Source organism: Enhydra lutris, unplaced genomic scaffold, assembly GCF_002288905.1.
Source record: "Enhydra lutris kenyoni isolate GAN:26980312 unplaced genomic scaffold, ASM228890v2 scaffoldscaffold79, whole genome shotgun sequence".
NCBI classification, from domain to species: Eukaryota; Metazoa; Chordata; class Mammalia; order Carnivora; family Mustelidae; genus Enhydra; species Enhydra lutris.
In genome coordinates, this window is record NW_019154163.1 from 1,977,811 (window position 1) to 1,997,663 (window position 19,853).

The following is a 19,853-nucleotide window of genomic DNA, read 5'->3' on the forward strand; positions in this document are numbered from 1 at the left end:
TTATTTCTCCAGAAAGGGCTTTTATATCTCCCGAGAGGGTTTCTCTAATATCTTCCATGCCTTTTTCGAGCCTGGCTAGAACCTTGAGAATCGTCATTCTGAACTCTAGATCTGAGATATTACCAATGTCTGTATTGATTAGGTCCCTAGCCTTCAGTACTCCCTCTTGTTCTTTTTTTTGTGGTGAATTTTTCCGCCTTGTCATTTTGTCCAGATAAGAGTATATGAAGGAGCAAGTAGAATACTAAAACGGTGGCAACAACCCCAGGAAAATTGCTTTAACCAAATCAGAAGAGTTCCCAAATCGTGAGGGGGGAGAAAGGGGATAAAAAGAGGTTCAGAAAGAAAAAAAAAAAAGAAACAATTAAAAAAAGAAAACATATAAAGAAAAAATATAAAAAGTAAAAAATATATATATATTAAATAAACTAGTTCAAAAACTTTAAAAAAGAAAAGGGTAAAAGTTAAAAATATTTTAGCAGAAGAAGAGAAAAAAAATTGGAAAAGAAAAAAAAATAAATTAACTGCAAGGCTAAAGAATCATGGGAGAAAGCCATGAGTTCTGTGCTTTGCTTTCTCCTCCTCTGGAATTCCGCTGCTCTCCTTGGTATTGAAACTGCACTCCTTGGTAGGTGAACTTGGTCCTGGCTGGGTTTCTTGTTGATCTTCTGGGAGTGGGGCCTGTTGTAGTGATTCTCAAGTGTCTTTGCCCTAGGCGGAGTTACACCACCCTTACCAGGGTCCAGGCTGAGTAATCCACCCGGGTTTGCTTTCAGGAGCTATTGTTCCCTGAGCGCTTTCCGTAGAGTTCTGGAGGACGGGAATGAAGATGGTGGTCTCCCAGTCTCCGGCCCGGAGAAGCCAAGAGCCCGGGGCCCCACTCCTCAGTGCGCCCTCAGAGAACAGCGCCCAATTACTCTCGTCACCCTGGCCTCCGGCTGCACTCCGAGCTGACCGAGGCTGTGACCGGTTCAAGGTAACCCCGAGCTTAGAGCTCACTCCTCAGCTCTGTCTCTGTAGCCGGCTTCCCCGTTCTAATACCTGTAAGCTCTGTGACACTCAGACACCCCCGATCCTTCTGTGGCCCTGCGGGACCTGAGGCCATGCTGACCCCGCGTGGGCTTCACCCCGGTTAGGCCTCTGGAGCGATGTCCCTCAGCGGAACAGACTTTTAAAAGTCCTGATTTTGTGCTCCGCTGCTCCGCGGCTTGCCTGGTGCTGGCCCCTCCCCATGCGTTCTATCTTCCCGTCGCTTTGGATTCACTTCTCCGCCAGTCCTACCTTTCAGAATGTGGTTGATTTTCTGTTTCTAGAATTGCTGTTCTTCTTCTCTTCGATCTCCCATTGGATTTATAGGTGTTTGCAATCTTTAGATAAGCTATCTAGCTGATCTCCTGCTACCTGAATTAGTCTCAGCCTGCTACTTCTCCATCTTGACTCTCCTTTTTTTATTTTTAAGTGTGCAGTCTTAAGATAAGAATTTTCTGGGTTTCCCTCCCATCGTGAATGATGTCGCAGACATAGGGAGAGGGATCTTCCAGGTGCTGTCCTGCTCGCGTCCCTTGCGGGAACTTAGGAGCGTCTTAGCTAAGGTCTGTCCATATAAACCCTAGACCAGGCTACTCCGTGGAGCGCATGACTGTTATGCCATATGATGCCCCGCAAGACTCAGGGTGCAGCCCACTCTACTACGTAGCAGAAGGGGTGGAGCCATACAGACATATTCATATAGTCAGGCACTCTACAGATTCAAACAGGTTGAACACCTTCCCCCACCGGGTCTCCCCTTCCATTCTTTAGGAATGGATCTAGCTCAGACAGTGGCCCTGGGCCTGTTTTTCTTTCTTTCTTTTTTTTTTTTTTAAGATTTTATTTATTTATTTTACAGAGAAAGAGATCACAAGTAGGCAGAGAGGCAGGCAGAGAGAGGGAAATAGGCTCCCCGCTGAGCAGAGAGCCCAATGCGGGACTCGATCCCAGGACCCTGAGATCATGACCTGAGCCGAAGGCTGTGGCTTAACCCACTGAGCCACCCAGGCACCCTCTCCTACTTTTTACATACAGAGTTGCTTCCCTATTTCCATCAGTCTTAGCTGCACTTAGCAGAATTTTGTACTCTTAGAAATACCTTAACCTCTACTGAAGATTAAATATAAACCAATTGTGAACTATTACAACAGAATTCTTTAGATGGCAAATTTATCAATCAGTTAAGCACAAAACATGTTTACCAACAGATTTCAAAAGCACAAACCTAGTTCCAGCAGCCAATACTCTAGCATTTTATCCCATTTGGTTAAAGTTTCAGGTTACCAAAGACTTTGAATGGTTATTTTTTTTTTTAATTTGATAGACAGAGATCACAAGTAGTCAGAGAGGCAGGCAGGAGAGAGAGGAGGAAGCAGGTTCCCTGCTAAGCAGAGAGCCCGATGTGGGGCTCGATCCCAGTACCCTGGGATCATGGCCTGAGCCGAAGGCAGAGGCTTTAACCCACTGAGCCACTCAGGCGCCCCAGGTTACCAAAGACTTTGAAAGCTACTTTAACAATTGCACATTAAATCCCTGAGGCAGGCAATTAACCATCAGTTCTAGTCATCTCTTTGCTAACAGATTTCAACAGATTTTAACACAGATTTTTTTGACCTTAAGTAAAAACTCTGAAGTTTCATATTTACTACTGTTAACTCAAAAGACATGTTTATCCTAATTAACCCAATAAGCTTAACTCAGTTCAAATACTGATTTATGTTCTACCTAGGCCCACTCCCTTTCGAATGTTTACCTGAGACCCGGGTGGGAAGATCCAGAGTGGGGGTTGTTAGGTCCAGGGGGCACTCTTCTTGTTTCCTGACAGTGAAGAACAGAAAAAAAGTGCCACCAGAATGCAGAGAAAGGGTTCCCAGTTCTAGGGCTCATCAGCTCCAAGAGAGGAGCACACGCCATGCTTTCCTGCCAGCAGGGAGGAGGGGCTAGGCAGTCTCCTCAGGCCAGAGAGGACAAGGAACGTCCCCAAAACAAAGTTGTTTTGGCAGCTGCTTGGAAATATTCCTTAAAATCTCTGTCTCAAGTTAGACTACCCCCAGTTGGCTCCAGTTATAGCCATTAAAATTCAGAGTCCCTTACTCTCTGCTTGCTCCATTCCTTCAAACACAACAAACAGCACAGCAGACAACAAAAAGACAAGACAAAGACAACCGCAGGCCCAGCAGTTCTTACCCAGAACCTGCCACCGGTGGGGACTTTTTGATCTTCTGGCCGGCCAGGGGGACTCGAACCCCCGGTGACCATCTGGGGGGACACAGACCCCCTGGCTGCCTAGGGGGACTCAAACCCCCTGGTAATCTACCAGTGGAGGGAAGGGGCATCCCCGCCTTCTCTCCAGCCCTAGGAAGCATGGCTGCGTCTGGCTTCACCCCAGTGTGCTATACCTGGAGCTCCACCCAGACAGACAGACCGATCTCACAGAGCACCTGGAGATGGGTGGATCCCACAGAGTAAAATCTGTGAGATCTTATCTCGAGGCTTTTCCCAGAAATTCTGATGCTGGCTCAGTTCTCGTCGTTTAATCCCGGACAGAGCACCCATATGTTATGCCCCAATAATGGGTCCATGATTAAAGGAGCAAGACTGATATAAAGTGAAGGTCAAGCAAAGCTTTATTTCACGCCAAACATCAAGAATCTAACCGAACGTTCAGGGACGCACCTCTTACAAGAGAGGGCGACCCTTCTCTGTTTCACAGACTAGCTTTTAAGGGCAAAGGCCATGCGGTCGGGCCTGGCCACGCACAGGTGGTCAGTGAGATTGTAACACACACAGGAAACTCCACAGTGATGCTGATGAGGGAGGAGGAGTCTGGCTGAGGACAAAGCAGAAGCTGGCACCTTGCACCCCCTCTCTACCTGCTCCCCTCAGTAATATGTGTGACATTCCTCAGGCACCTCTGGCTGCCCTAAAAGAAAAACAAATAGTTAACTTGCAGAGATCACAGTCCTGTAAGACAGGAGTCTCCCTTGGTTTACCAATGTCCTAGAGATTTACAACAAAGAAGCTATCTAACAATAGCACAATTTCCAGAGGCAAATAACTCAGTTCCCCAAGCCCTAATAAAGTTAAATTTCTTCTAAACCCAAATCTCACTAACAAGGACACATGATAGAAGAAATGTGAAACTTTATCTCTAGATCTCCAAGATAGTGTTGAGAATCATTCCCAAGCATATGGCCCACTGATATACATCTAAAGGGTCTCACAAGAAGATTTTTACTACTAGTAATGAATAACCTTTCTCCCAACAATAGCTAGCCCCTCAAGGTCCTGGAGACCTTGCTTCCAAAATTCCTTAGAAACTAACATCACCGCCTTTGTCCTCACCTACCCAACTCCTGTGTATATAATCAGCCACTCCTCAGGATAACGGCACAGCATCTCCGTCTGCCCACGGGTCCTGTCCCCGTGCTCTAATAAACCACCTTTTTGCACCAAAGACGTCTTAAGAATTCTTTCTTAGCCGTCGGCTCTGAACCTCACCCCACTGAACCTCACCTAGGTTCAAGAACTTCATCAATGCTAGGTGACCAATTGAATTACAATTTACCCTAGTAGACATTTGAACCAGCCTATTACACCTTGATTAGGATTGGCGCCAAAAAGGCTCCCAAAGGGCGAGAGCCCATACTTCTTGGTAGCTAGGGAGACAGTATGCAACCCCCCCACTGATTGGATGTCTCCACCTGGCTTGACCCACCCTTGTATCTGGGCTTTGTTACCTGGAGCTGGTCTCTGGGACTTGTTTTTAAGTAGGTCCCCTGGGGGAAGGGGAGCAGGGACAGTTTAAGGGTTAAACAGCAAAGTTATTGTTTAACCTCAATGGAAGTCTCTGGTTAAAATAAAAATATAAAATAAGTCCTTACAATAATACTAGGAGACTTAAACACCCTGCTTACATCAATGGATATATCATCTAAACAGAAAATAAATAAGGAAGCCAGGGCTCTGAATGACACACTGAACTACATGACTTAACAAATATCTTGAGAAGATGTCCTCCTAAAACAGCAGAATACACACTCTTTTCAAGTGCACATGGAATATTCTCCAGAATAAATCACATATTAGGTCACAAAACATGCCTCAACAAATAAAAAAGACTGAAATTATACAATGCATCTTTTCTGACCACAGCATTATGAAACTAGAAGTCAACCTTCAGAAAAATTTTGGAAAGACTACAAACACATGGAGGTTTGGGGCACCTGGGTGGTTCAATCACTAAGCATCTGCCTTCTGCTCAGGTCATGATCCCAGGGATCATGCCCTGCATCAGGCTCCCTGCTCAGTGGGAAGTCTGCTTCTCCCTCTCCCACTCACCTTGCTTGTGTTCCCTCTCTCACTGTTTCTCTCTCTTTCAATAAATAAATAGAATCTTAAAAAGAAAAACAACAACTGTCCTTTAAAAACAAAACAAAACAAAAAGATCACAAATACATGGAGATTAAACAGCACTCTACTAAACAATGATCAGTTACCCAGTAAATCAAAGAAATAACAAAAAAATAAACAAACAAACTTGGAAACAAATGAAAATGAAAACACAATGTCCAAAACCTTTGGAATACAGTAAAAGTGGTGCTAAGAGGGAAATACATAGCAAAACAAGTCTACCTCAGGAAGCAAGAAAAATCTCAAACAACCTAACCTTACCCCTAAAGCAACTAGAAAAAGAACCACAAACAACATGTAAATCCAACAGAAGGAAGGAAATAATACTGATTCCAGCAGAAACAAATGATATAGAAACTAAAAACAATAGAACAGATCAATGAAACCAGGAGCTGCTTCTGTGAAAAAAAAATAATAATAAAATTGATCAACCTCTAGCCAGACTTATCAAAAAGAAAATGGAAAGGATACAAGTAAATAAAATCATAAATAAGACAGAAGAAATAACAACCAGCACCACAAAAATATAAATAATTATAAGGAAATATTACAAAAATTATATACCAACAAATGGGACAACCTGGAAGAAATGCATAAATTCATAGAAATATATGAACTATCAAAATTGAAAGTACAGGGCCAGATGGCATCACAGGGGAATTCTACCAAACATTAAAGAAGAGTTGATACTTATTCTTCTCAAACTACTCCAAAAAAATAAAAATGGGACAAAAACACAAATACATTCTATGAGGCCAGCATTACTCTCATAGGAAAATGAGATAAAGATACCACTAAAGAAAAGAACCGTAGGCCAATATCCCTGATGAACATGTATGTAAAAATTCTAAGTAAAATATGAGCAAACCGAATCTGACAATACATTAAAAGAATCATTCACAACCAAGTGGGATTTATGCCTGAGCTGCAAAAGTGGTTCAGTATTTGCAAATCCATCAATGTGATATATCACATTAATAAAAGAAAGAATAAGAATGATATGATCCTTTCAATGGATGCAGAAAAATCACTTGACAGAGTGCAACATCTCTTCATGATAAGAACCATCAACAAAATAGGTTTAGAGAGAGTATATCTTAACATAATAAAGACCATATATGAAAAATCCACAGCTAATATCATCCACAATGGGGAAAAACTGAGAGCTTTTCCTCTATGCTCAGGAATAAGATAGGGATGTCCACTCTCACAAATGTTATTTAACATAGTACTACAAGTCCTAGGCACAAAAATCAGACAACAAAGAGTAATAAAAGACATCCAAATCAGCAAGAAAGAAGTCAAACTTTCACTATAGATGACATGATACACATTATAGAAAACCCAAAAGACTCCACAAAAAAATTGATAGAACTGATATATGAATTCAGTAAATTTCTAGGATACAAAATCAACATACAGAAGTCTGTTGGATTCCTATCCACCAGTAATAAAACAGCAGGGGAAAAAATGAAGGAATCAATCCCATGTACAATTGCAGCAAGATAATAAGACACTTAGGAGTAAACCTAACCAAAGTTGGGTTTGTAATCTGTACTCTACCTGTATTCTGAAAGCTATAAAACACTGAAAGAAAATGAAGATGATATAAAGAAATATAAATACATTCCATGTTCATGGATTGAAAGAATATTGTTAAAATGTGTATAGTAACCAAAACAATATACACATGTAATGCAGTTCTTACCAAAATAGCAACAACATTTTTCAAAGCTAGAATAATCAATCCTAAAATATTTATGGAACCACTAAAGACACTGAAAAGATAAAGCAAGCTTGAAAAAGCAAAGCAAAGCAGGAAGCATCACAGTTCCAGACTTCATGGTGTATACTAAAGCTGTAGTGATCAAAACAGCATGGTACTTGTACAAAAATAGACACATAGGTCAATGGGAAATAATAGAAAACCCAGAAATAAACCCATAACTATATGAGCAATTAATCTTAGACAAGCAGGAAAGAATATCTAATGCAGAAAAGAATGTCTCTTCAGCAAAATTATGTTGGTAAAACTGGATCACTACATACAAAAGAATGACACTGAACCACTTTCTTACACCATATACAAAAGTAAACTCAAAATTGGTTAAACACCTAGATATGAGACCTAAAACCATAAAAGTGCTAGAAGAGAACACATGCAGTAACCTATTTGACATTGGCTATAGCAAATTCTTTCTAGATATGTCTCCTGAAGCAAGGGAAACACAAGCAAAAATAAACTGTTGGGATTACATCAAAATAAAAAAAAAAAGGTTCTGCACAACAAAGGAAACAATCAACAAAAGTAAAAGCCTACCAAATGGGAGAAGATATTTGCAAATAACATGTCTGATAAAGAGTTAATATGCAAAAGGTATAAAGAACTTTTAATACTCAACCCCCAAAAAACAAATACTCCAATTAAAAACGGGCTAAAGACATGAATAGACATTCTTCTAAAGAAGACGTTCAGATAGATGGCCAACAGACACATGAAAAGATGTTAAACATCACTCACTGTCAGAAAAATACAAATCAAAACCACAATGAGAGATCATCTTATACCTGTCAGAATACCTAAAATCAACAACACAAGAAACAATAGTTGTTCACAAGGATGTTGAGGACGGGGACCCTCTTGCACTTTTGGCGGGAATGCAGATTGATGCAGACACTGTGGAAAACAGTATGGAGTTTCTTCCAAAAGTTAATAATAGAACTACCCTACAGTCCAGCAATTGCACTACTAGGTATTTATTCAAAGAATACAAAAATATTAATTCAAAGAGATACATACAGCCTGATGCTTATAACAACATTATCTACAATAACTAAATTATGGAAACAGCCCAATTGCACATTGACTGTTTGTTAAGGAAAATATAGTATTTATATACAATGGAATATTAATCAGCTATAAAAAATAATGAAATCTTGCCATTTGCAAAGACATGGATGATGCTAAGGAGTATTATGATAGACAAAATAAGTCAGTCAGAGAAAGACTAATATGACATGATTTAACTCATATGTGGAAACTAAGAAATAAAACAAATGAGTGAAGGGAATAAAGAGGGGGAGGAAGAGAGAGGGGCAAACCAAGTAACAGACTCTTAACTATAGAGAACAAAGCATTTTTACCAGAAGGGAGTTTGTTGGGGGGATGGGCTAAATAAGTGATGGGCATTAAGGGAGACACTTATTGTGGTGAGCACTTGGTGATGTAGGGAAGTGTTTTGTCATTGTACTGTACAACTGAAAAGAATATACTGTATATCAACTAACTGGAATTTAAATAAAAACTTTAAAAATCAAATAGAAAAAATCATTAAGGCTGGATGCCTTATGTTATTAGGTTAAAAATAGTGTTCAATATTACAATTCTCCTAAATCAAAGACTTGCCCAAATACATATGCTACAATCCCTGAGAGATGGAACATTTCAACTATCAGGTAGGAGAGAAAATTATATAAGAAGACAAAGAGAGGTTCAATGACCTTGATGGTCTTGGTAAAGCACATAGTAAAGGCAGCAACCATGCCAAACAGGAGTCCAGTGAAAATGCCTCCTATTACAATCAAAACAAAACAAAACAAAATTTTTCCTCTCCCAGCCAAACTGTCCACTGCTTTGGTAGACGGTGTTTCATAGAAAGATTTGAACTGCTTATAGAGCACCTGCTTAAAAAAAAAAAAAAAGACTATAGCAAGTGTATCAATCAGAAAAGCCTCAAAATATGTCTATGCATCTTTTTAATTTTAGGTTTCTCAGCTTTGTTGTCTCCAACTTCCCTTTTCCCTCCCAACATGAGTTCCTAGAAAGTTTCCATATATCAAAAGCTATTTCTTCAGATTAATGTCAAACTATGTATGATTCTGTTTGAAAATTGTCTGATGGACAGTAAAGATACCCTTTATAGCTAAGGTATTCTTATCTTATATGACTGGGAAGACTGTTGCCTCCATTTTCCCCTTAATAAAATTTAATATAGTATCAAAGAAACATTGCATTTTTCTAAAACATTAATGGCTAGTAAATCTCATTGTTTCAACTCATGTAATTACTCATTGGACCTAACTGATTATGGCCTAGATCATAATTCATTTTTTATTTAAGTCTCAGGGGTGAGCATAAGGAAACCTAATTCATTACCTAAAAAGTTCATGATTAGAATACTTAGAACAGTAACAGCATCATTAAGAAGAGATACTCTAAATACTAAACTATGAAGTTTTTCATTAACATGAAGTCCCTCAACTAGAGAGAATACAACCAGCCACAGGATCTACTGCAGCAATCAAACTACCAAACCAAAGGTTGTGAACAATAACAAATCTTGAAGGTTGAAGTTCTTCACCTGAAACATGCCTATCCCAAATGGATTCCACATGATTCCAACTACAGCATACAACAGAATGGTCCCTATGCTTTCCAAAATTGGCCAGATGGGCAAAAAATATCCCAAATCAAGGACTTTTGCTAAAAGTAAATATAGGAAAAATGTATCAGTGCCCATGACTGGTAGGGATTTACATTTAAACTGTAAATTAGCCCTCCCATGATAAGACCTACAAATATGAAGAGGCAATGTTCAGGTACAACTTCGGGCATCTTATGGAGGTAAAATCTTGGAAAAAAGAAAGAAGAATATTATAACATCTACATTATCAGTCATCTATATGTCACCATTCTTGTCAAGCCTCCTGATTTCAGGAAAATAGCTTCTCAGTCATTTCACACTTCTTCATTTTCATAATGATTGAACAAAGATGTAAAGGCATGGATAGAGGCATTTCCCTTTATAATGATAAAAATATTTACTAACAGAATAAAATTATCCATAGTTAACAAGTTTATTCATGTGCCTACTGAAATGTAGACACATTTGAAAATGGAAACAATCCATTTATCAGTTGGTAAGATTCTTTTTCTCTTTTCATGATCGTACTAATGGTCATCAGAGTTTAAAAAGTATAAAACTGAGAACTATAATTTAAATGTCTGCTTTGAAAAATAAGAGCTGAAAAGGGCTTCAGTAATCATAGTTAATTCTTCATAGATAAGGAATGATAATTAATTTTCCATAAGGCAAATTGAGGTTAAAAAGGAAATTGAGGCTAAAAGGCAAGGAGACGTTTCATTGTCATACAGTAAGCATGTGACAGAGCTGGGATGACAACCCAGCCAGGTCTCCTAACTCCTATGTTCCTGTAACTACCTCAAACTCTCACTTGCTCTGATTGACAGACCTTTGCTTATATTAATTCATACCACTATATTATCAAAATACAGTCCCAATTTTAAAGTTTGTATTTTTTTTTCCTCATAGAATGATAAGGAGTCTTTCTGTTAGGGAAATGTAGTCACCTCCAGCTGGCCACATGGCAACAGTTCTGTGTCTTACTCTGTATTTTTTTTATTTGCCTTTGCCCTAGATTAGATGTCACATCTTCATGCTCTAGCTTACAAGAAACCTATATATATGTAACTCTTATCATCAACTCTCTTTGCTATAGAAAAGACCTTAACAATCATCTGAGCTAATCCACCCCCTTCCTTTCTATGCTAATTCCCACCACTAAAATCCTTTTCTAATATACCTGTGAATTAATTGACGGCAAATTTCTCAAGGATTGACACTATTTTTTACATTTATCCCCTAGCACATTTTTGGCATATAGAAATAGCTGAACACATACTTACCAAATAAATAATAAAAGAAAGCCAGTTGGCTCCCAAGCTAACTTTATTTTACAATAGTTTCAAAAGTGCTTTCATATATATTCTCCTAATTGTCTCTCTTAACACACACTTAGCAATGTAAATACTGTTACTCCCACATTAGAAATAATAAAAATGAGTCACAAAGAAGTACTTCACTCTTCAAGAAATACTTATTGATTGCCTAGGTCCCAGGCACTGGCTCTTAAATTGCACAAATATTCAGTAACTCAAAGTACTCTCTTTACACCACATTGCTTCCCTTCTTATCCTTTATAAAAGAATTTTTTCTTCTAGGCATTGAAATAATTTGAAGGTTCTTCATGGAAAGGGTGGGGCCTTATTCAATTCCATGGGCCAAATATAATGCTCCATACATAAAACATGATGAAAAATATTTGCTGAATTAATAAGTAAATGATAATAAGAGTTTTATTTTGATTTACATTCTCTTACTAAGGTTATGGCAAAAAATCATCTGGCAAGAATGTTTCAGTAAAGTCCTAGTTAAACAAATGGGGCTGGATGACCTACTGGGAAATCCCTTCTGTCCTATAACCCAGACATTAACATTTAACTAGACTATTTACTGAAACAAATATATCTAGTACTGCAAAAATGATTTAAAGGAACCTTAACTATCCATGAGTGCTAATTATTATCACCCAAGACAACATGTATTTCTATCAGGAAGCCACTGAGACCAGAAGTCCAGTTCTGGTTTATAAACTTCACAAAGCATCTTCTCTCTCTGGGCCTCAGATTTCCTATTTATAGAATGAGAGTATTGGATGAGAATGATCTCTAAAGGTTTTCTTTTTCCTGCTCTGACAATTTATCGTGCTGTGAGGCTATGGATTTTGTGTGTATCATCATTAAATATCATATTTTGGGGCTCCTGGATGGCTCAGTCAGTTTAATGTCTGCCTTTGGCTTAGGTCATGATCCCAGGGTCCTGGGATGGAGCCCCATGTCAGGCTCTCTGCTCAGAGGGAAGCCTGCTTCTCCCTCTTCCTCTGCCTGCTGCTCCCTCTGCTTGTGTGTTCTCTCTGTCAAATAAATAAATAAAATCTTTAATAAATAAATAAATATTACATTTCATGAATGGTGAAGCTTCAGTATCTATAAAGTTACTTAAATAAAACTTTAGAATGCAGAACATGATTTAGAATAAATTCATTAACAAATAAAATTTTAAAGATTCTTATATGTTTTCTTGGCATCTTTTTTTCATTATGAACATACAAATAAATGGTCACTCAACCATAAACACATTGAACTATTAAAGGACTCAAAAGTTTTTGATATCACCAAGGGGAAATTCAGATAAATTACTAAAATAAATAAATGAATGAATGAATGAATGAATAAATAAATAAATAAATAAATAAATAAATAAAAGGAGATGCTAATACAGGGGAGAAATAGGAAGACCCTAGGCTTGCCTCATGCTGAATATCAAATCATTCCGAATACTCAAGAAATTGATCTGAGGATTGCCAGAACAAACTGGACAACTAGAGGGAAAGAATAGGCCACCTTGTGGAAGGTAGGTGATGAAGAGATGTGATTTGTGGGGAGAAACAGATTGTGGGTGTTATGGAGGGGAGGGAGCCCTGACTGCAGAAAAAGATGAGAGGTGGAAAAGAGAGAGAGCAAAGGGAGTGCACAGGAGATCACACAAGGAAAACACTTCCCCAAAGCCTTTGACTGGGTAAACAAGAGGGGCTGATTTTTGTTAGGTTTTACAACCAGTGGGGCTCAAAGACCAAAGTTTTAGATGTATGCATCATGGCCAGTGTGGAGTCCTGAGGGTGCTACAGTGTTCCTGTGGAAAAGGAAAACAGATAGCCCAGGAACAAGTGGCCTGATTTCAGGATCCTCTGGGGTACAATGGGAGAGATAATTCCCCCCTTTTGGAGTACATCTGAGAGAGGTGGCTTTGCCTCTCTGGGGACAAAGGAGCCAGTGGGCAACATTATCATTTCACATTGATGCAGAAACACCTGCTGAAGGTGGCTAACCTGGAAACTTGCTCTTTGGTGTACTTTACTCCAAACTCCAAACCCTGTGTTTTGGTGCAACAGCCCTTCTGGGACAAATCTGCATCAATCCCAGTGTGGCAAGTCCCTTCCCAGAGGATAAAATGGATCCCTGCCATGCCACATCCCCAAAGTTTTGAGTTTTATATGTCAGCCAACCTGCCTGGGATAGAACACAGGCATACTGTGCTGCTGGGTGGGCAGACATCCTGGACATAGCATGAAGGCAGGGATGGGAAGGAAACCTGGGACCCACTAGCGAAGAATGGTTATTCTTCTGGGAGGGCTTTCCAGACACCAGCAGGCATGAGAGGATGAGGGGAGGGACTGATGCCATTTTTTTCCCTCACCCCTTAGCATAAACTACCTTCAGTAAGCAACACAGTGACAACAGTGGCATCTTGAACCACTTACACCAAGCCCCCACCACCTTGCACTCTGAAGTTGCTCCTTTTCTCTGGTAAGTGTGTCTGAAAACCAGAACCCTGGAACCTCCCTTGGAAGATGAGCTCAAACCCTTCTCATATACCACATCTACTGATCCTAGAGTTCTGCATAGCTTCAGCTCTGGTGGAAATGGCATTGTTTCTTTTAATAAGCAGATCAGAGCACACCTAATTAAAACTTGCCAGACTCTGGCCAAGATCCAAATACTACCCATTGGAGACATGGAGAAATTCTGCAGAGGATTGATCCGAGGGAAAGAGCAGGCAAAACACAGCAGCATAGTGCACACTGTATGCACTGGAGACACTTTAGAAGTGCCAGGCCCCAAACAGTATATGACCTCTTTTTTATAAGGCTGTTTTTTCTTATTTAAATTCAATTAATTAACATATAGTATATTATTAGTTTCAGAGGTATAGTTTAGGAATTCATCAGTTGCATATAAAACCCAGTGCCCATTACATCAAGTGCCCTCCTTAATGTCCATCACTCAATTACCACATCCCACACCATTTTCTCTCCAGCAATCTTCATTTTGTTTCCTATAGTTAGGAGTGACTTATGGTTTGTCTTCTTCTCTGATTTCATCTTATGTTATTTTTCTCTCCCTTCCCCTATGATCCTCTGTTTTGTTTCTTAAATTCCACATATGAGTGAAATTATATAATTGTCTTTCTCTGATTGAATTATTTCACTTAACATAACACCCTCTAGTTCTATCGACATCATTGCAAATGATAAGATTTGGGGGTGCTTTTTGATGGCTGAGTAATATTCCTGTGTGTGTGTGTGTGTGTGTGTGTGTGTGTGTGTGTGTACCACTTCTTTATCCATTCATCCATCTATGAATGGACATCTGCACTTTTTTTGTATTTTGGCTATTGTGGAGATTGCTGCTATAAGCATTGGGGTGCAGGTGCCCCTTCAGACCACTATTTGTATCTTTTTGGTGATTACCTAGTAGTGTTATTGTAGGATAGCTCTACTTGTAACTTTTTGAGGGATAAAGCTATCACTCTCAGCAGCAGAAAACGTTACAGGCTTTCCTCCCCCACAGAAGAAGACAGAGACCCAGACAAAATGCTAAGACAGAGGAATTTATCCCAAAAGAGAAACTGAAAACAGATCACAGCCAGGGATCTCTTTGAAACAGATATAAGTAATACACCTGATCCATAATTTAAAGCAAAAATTGTAGGATACGAAATGGAATTGAGAAAATCATAGACACCAGGGAGTTCCTTAACACAGAGACAGAAGACTTAAACACTGTTCAGACTTAAATGAAAAATACTATAATTGAGGTTCAAAACTGACTGGTGTAATGATAACAAGGATGGAAGAAGCAGAAGAATGAATAAGTTATATAGAAGAAAAAATATGGAAAATACCAAAGATGAATAGAAGAGGGAAATAAAAATAGTAGATCATGAATGTAGACTTAGGGAACTCAGCAACTCCACAAAGCATAATAATATTTGTATCATAAGTATCCCAGAAGAAGAAGAAAGGGAAAAGAAGGCAGAAGATATATTTCAGGAAATTATAGCTGAAAACTTCTCTAATCTGGGAAAGGTGACAGACCTCCAAATCCATGGGGCACAGAAAACCCCCATCAAAACCAAGAAAAGCAGGCCAACACCGAGAAATATCACAATTAAATTTGCCAACTATAAAGATAAAGAAATAATACAAAAAGCAATGAGACAAAAGAAGTCCCTACCCTACAAGGGAAGACAAATGAGGTTAGCAGAATATCTCTCCACAGAAGCCTGGCAGACCAGAAGGGAGGGGCATGAGTTAAATGGGGGAAAAAAGATGTAGCCAAGAGTGTTCTCTCCAGCAAAGAAATCATTTGGAATAGAAGGAGAGATAAAGAGGGGCACCTGGGTGGTTCAGCCAGTCAAGTGTTTGACTCTTAATATTAGCTCAGGTCTTGATCTCAGGGCTGTGAGTGCAAGTCCTGTGTTAGACTATACACTGGGTGTGAAACCTACTTAAAAGAGAGAGAGAGAGAGAGAGAGAGAAAGAGACATAGTTTCCCAGACAAAAACTAATGGAGTTGGTTAGCAATAAACTACCTATGCTAGAAATATTAAAGGGAATTCTTTGAATGCAAAGGAAAGACCAAAAGTGACAAGGAAAAGTAAGATCTGAGAAAATCTCCAGAAACTATGGGGGAAAAGTCATAAAATGGTACTAAGTTCATATCTACCAATAAATGCTCTGAATGTAAATGAACTAAACACTCCAATCAAAAGACATAGGGTATCAGAATGGATAAAAGAAAAAATAAGACCCATCTATATGCTACCTACAAGAGATTATTTTAGACTTGAATGTCTATTATTCTTGAAAAAAACAGCAGATTGAAAGTGAGGCAATAAAGAAATACTTATCATGCTATTGGATGCAAAAAGAAGCTAGAGTACCCATATTTGTATCAGAAAAACTAGATTTTTAAGCCAAAAACAGTAATAGAAGATAAAGAAAGGGCACTGTAGTATAGTAAGGAGGGCTATCTAACAAGAATACCTAACAATTGTAAATAATGATGCCTCCACCTTGGGAGTATCCAAATGTTTACTACAATAACAAGCATAAAGAAACTCATTGAAAATAACAGAATAATAGTAGGGGAATTTAATACCCCACTCACATAAATGGACACATCCTCTAAGTAGAGAATCGATAAGAAACAATGGCTCTGAATGGCTAACTGGACCAGATGGGCTTAAAAGATATATTCAGAGCATTTCATTCTAAAGCAGCAGAATACACATTCTTTTTTAGTGCATTTGGGAAATTCTCCAGAATAGATCACATAGTGGGTCACAAATCAGTCCTCAACAAATACAAAAACTGAGATCATATCAAGAATATTTTCCAACCACAATTCTATGAAATGTGAAGTTAACTATAAGAAAAAAATCAGAAAGCCCATAAATGCTGGAGATTAAAGAACATCCTAGTGGGATGTCTGGGTGGTTCAGTCAGTTTAGTGTCTGCCTTCAGCTCAGGTCATGATCCCAGGGTCCTGGGATTGAGTCCTGCATTGGGCTCCTTGTTTAGCCAGGAGCCTTCTTCTCCCTCTGCCTCTCCCCACTGCTTGCACTCTCTCTTTTCTTTCTGACAAATAAATAAAAATCTTTAAAAAAATAAAACAAAAAGAACATCCTACTAAACAATGAATGGGACAATCAGGAAATTAAAGAAGGAATAAAAAAAAAAAAGCTTGGAAAAAATACATGGAAACAAATGATAAGGAAAACACCACAGTCCAAAAACTTTGGGATGCAGCAAAATCAGTCTTAAGAGAGAAATATATAGCAATATAGGCCTACCGCAAGAAGCAAGAAAAATCTCTAATGAAAAACATAACTTTACACCTACAGGAGCTAGCAAAGGAACAACAGATGAAACTTGAAGCCAGCAGAAGGGAAATTAATAAAGATTACAGGAGAAACAAATGATACAGAAACAAACAAACAAACAACAATAACAAAAACCTACTAGAAGAGATCGACGAAACTAGGAGCTAGTTCTTTGAAAAAAAATTAATAAAATGAATAAACCCATAGCCAGACATATCGGAAAGAAAAGAGAAAAAACACAAATAAATAAAATCATGAATAAGAGAGTAGAGATCACAACCAATACCACAGAAATATAAACAATTATAGGGAAATAAGATGAAAAGTTATATACCAAAAACTTGAGCAATCTGGAAAAAGTGGATAAATTCCTAAAAAGATATAAACTACCAAAACCAAAACAGGAAGAAATAGAAAACTTGAGCAGACCAATGAACAGCAAAGAAATTGAATCAGTAATCAAAAATATATAAATATACAAAAGTCCAGGACCTGATGGATTCCCAGAAAAATTCTACCAAACATTTAAAGAAGAATTAATACCTATCCTCAAACTATTCCAAAAAGTAGAAATGGGAGGAGAACATCCAAATTCATTCTATGAAGCCAATAGTACCTTGATTCCAAAACCAAGACACAACTAAAAAAGAGAACTATAGGCCAATAACCCTAATGAACATGGATGCAAAAATTCTCAACAAGTCTAGCAAGTCAAATCCAACACTACACTAAAAGAATTATTCACAATGCTCAAGTGGGATTTATTCCTGGGCTGCAAGGGTAGTTCAATATTTGCAAATCAGTCCAAGTGATAAACCACATTAATAAAAGAAAGGATAAGAACCATATGATCCTCTCAATAGATGCAGAAAAAGCATTTGACAAAATACAGCATATATTCCTGATAAAAACCCTCAACAAAGTAGGGATTGAGGAAACATACCTCAATATCATAAATGCAGTGTACAAAAAACCCACAGCTAATATCATCCTCAATGAGAAAAAACTGAGAGTTTTTCCCTTAATGTCAGGAACCAAGACATGGGTGTCTACTCTTACCATTGCTATTTAACATAGTACTGGAAGTCCTAAATGCAGCAATCAGACAACAAAAAGAAATAAAAGGCATCCAAATTGGCAAGGAAGAAGTCAAACATTCACTATTCACAGATAATATGATACTCTCTTCAAAAAACCCAAAGACTCCTTTCATTCCGCGAGGTTGTGGAGCTCTGTTGGCATTGTTCAGAGAAACTACATCACGTTTACTGAATTGTCAGAATTCTGAAGCAAATTACAAGTGGTGAATAAACAATTTGGAGAAGGACTTGGGAGAATATGTAATGGGAATGAATTTTCTCAACTCTATAATGGCATCTAATTCAGCTGTGGAAATTGACAGTGAAAGTGATAACTCTTCTGGTAGCAGCTTATTTAAAACTCAGTGTGTCCCTTACTAACCTAAAAGGATGCAAAGAAACCATACTAGAAAGTTTGTTCATTCACCTGAAGTTGCTCAAGCAAGGGATTCATCTAGTGACTCATTTTTCAAACCAAGACCATTGACTTTAAAAGCTATTTTTGAGAGATTCAAAAAAAGAAAACGTAAAAAGAAGAAATACAAACCAACAGGAAGACCAAGAGGAAGACCAAAAGGGAGAAAAAACAGTAGACTTTCCCAAATAAATAAGAAACAAGTTCAAGACAAAGGATCTGGGTTCCCATTTTTAGAATCTGAGAATGCAAGAAAACCATTACCTTGGAGAAAGATTTTAACCTTTGAGCAAGCAGTGGCAAGAGGATTTTTCAACTACCTTGAAAAACTGAAGTATAAATACTACCTCAAGGAATCCTTGAAACAAATTAATGTTGGTGAAGATTTAGAAAAAGAAGATTTTGACAGTCATAGATACAAATACTTGGATGATGATGGAGCTCTCTCGCCTATTGAAGAGTCAGAAACAGAGGATGGGTCTGCAACAAATCTTGACCAAAATGACGAATGTGATATCAAATTGGTGGACCAAAATGATTTCATTATAAGTTCTCAAGTACCAAAGATGAAGAATGTGTATTTAGAACAAGAAGAATGTACTGAAGAAGCTGCTTTGTCTAAAAAGAGAGAATCAAAGTCTAAAAACATTGGACAGAGGATAGAATGGCCTGAAAAGAGATGGGAATATGAATGTTAAGGCTTTTCACTTGAACACAATGTCTGGACTTAAAGGTACATCTTACGCTTTAGGTATTGGTGTATCCCAACAATCTGTACTGTTCTAGGGTGGTAGTTTAGGGGTGAATATGATTTGAACTCATTCACATTTAGAGGGTGTTTGAAATTGAAAATCAGGCAGATCCACACTCAGACCCTAAACAGGTGGGGAGTTCTTAAAGTATGTCCGTATTCAAATGGAGATGCAAGAAACCCAGTTGAAAGAACTCTGGAGTGACGGTGACAACTGTGGATTGATCAAGTTCTTTTTAAAAGGGCTGTTTTGAAGATTATGATTCTAACTTTGGAGGAACTATGGTGATGAGCAGTGACTGGCAGTGGAAGGAATCACATGTAAAAACTCCTTAAATAAAAATTTATTGGCTTAAAAAAAAAAAAACCCAAAGACTGTCAAAAAATCACCAGAACAGATACACGAATTCAGTAAAGTCTCAGGACACAAAATCAATGTACAGAGATCTACTGCATTTTTATGCACCAATAATAAAGCAGAAGAAAGAGAAATTAAGGAACTGGTCCTATTTGCAATTGTAGTAAAACCATGAAACCTAGGAATAAACATAAACAGGTAAGGCACCTGTACTCTGTAA

The 19,853-nt window shown here is 38.3% G+C and overlaps 1 pseudogene across 1 annotated transcript; it reads left to right on the forward strand.

Annotated features, from left to right (window-relative positions):
• The first annotated feature begins 18,255 nt into the window (after positions 1–18,255).
• Positions 18,256–19,222, forward strand: LOC111160901 (annotated as a pseudogene). Its single transcript, XR_002641519.1, has one exon. The product of XR_002641519.1 is annotated as a TATA box-binding protein-associated factor RNA polymerase I subunit D pseudogene (transcript).
• Positions 19,223–19,853: the final 631 nt, after the last annotated feature.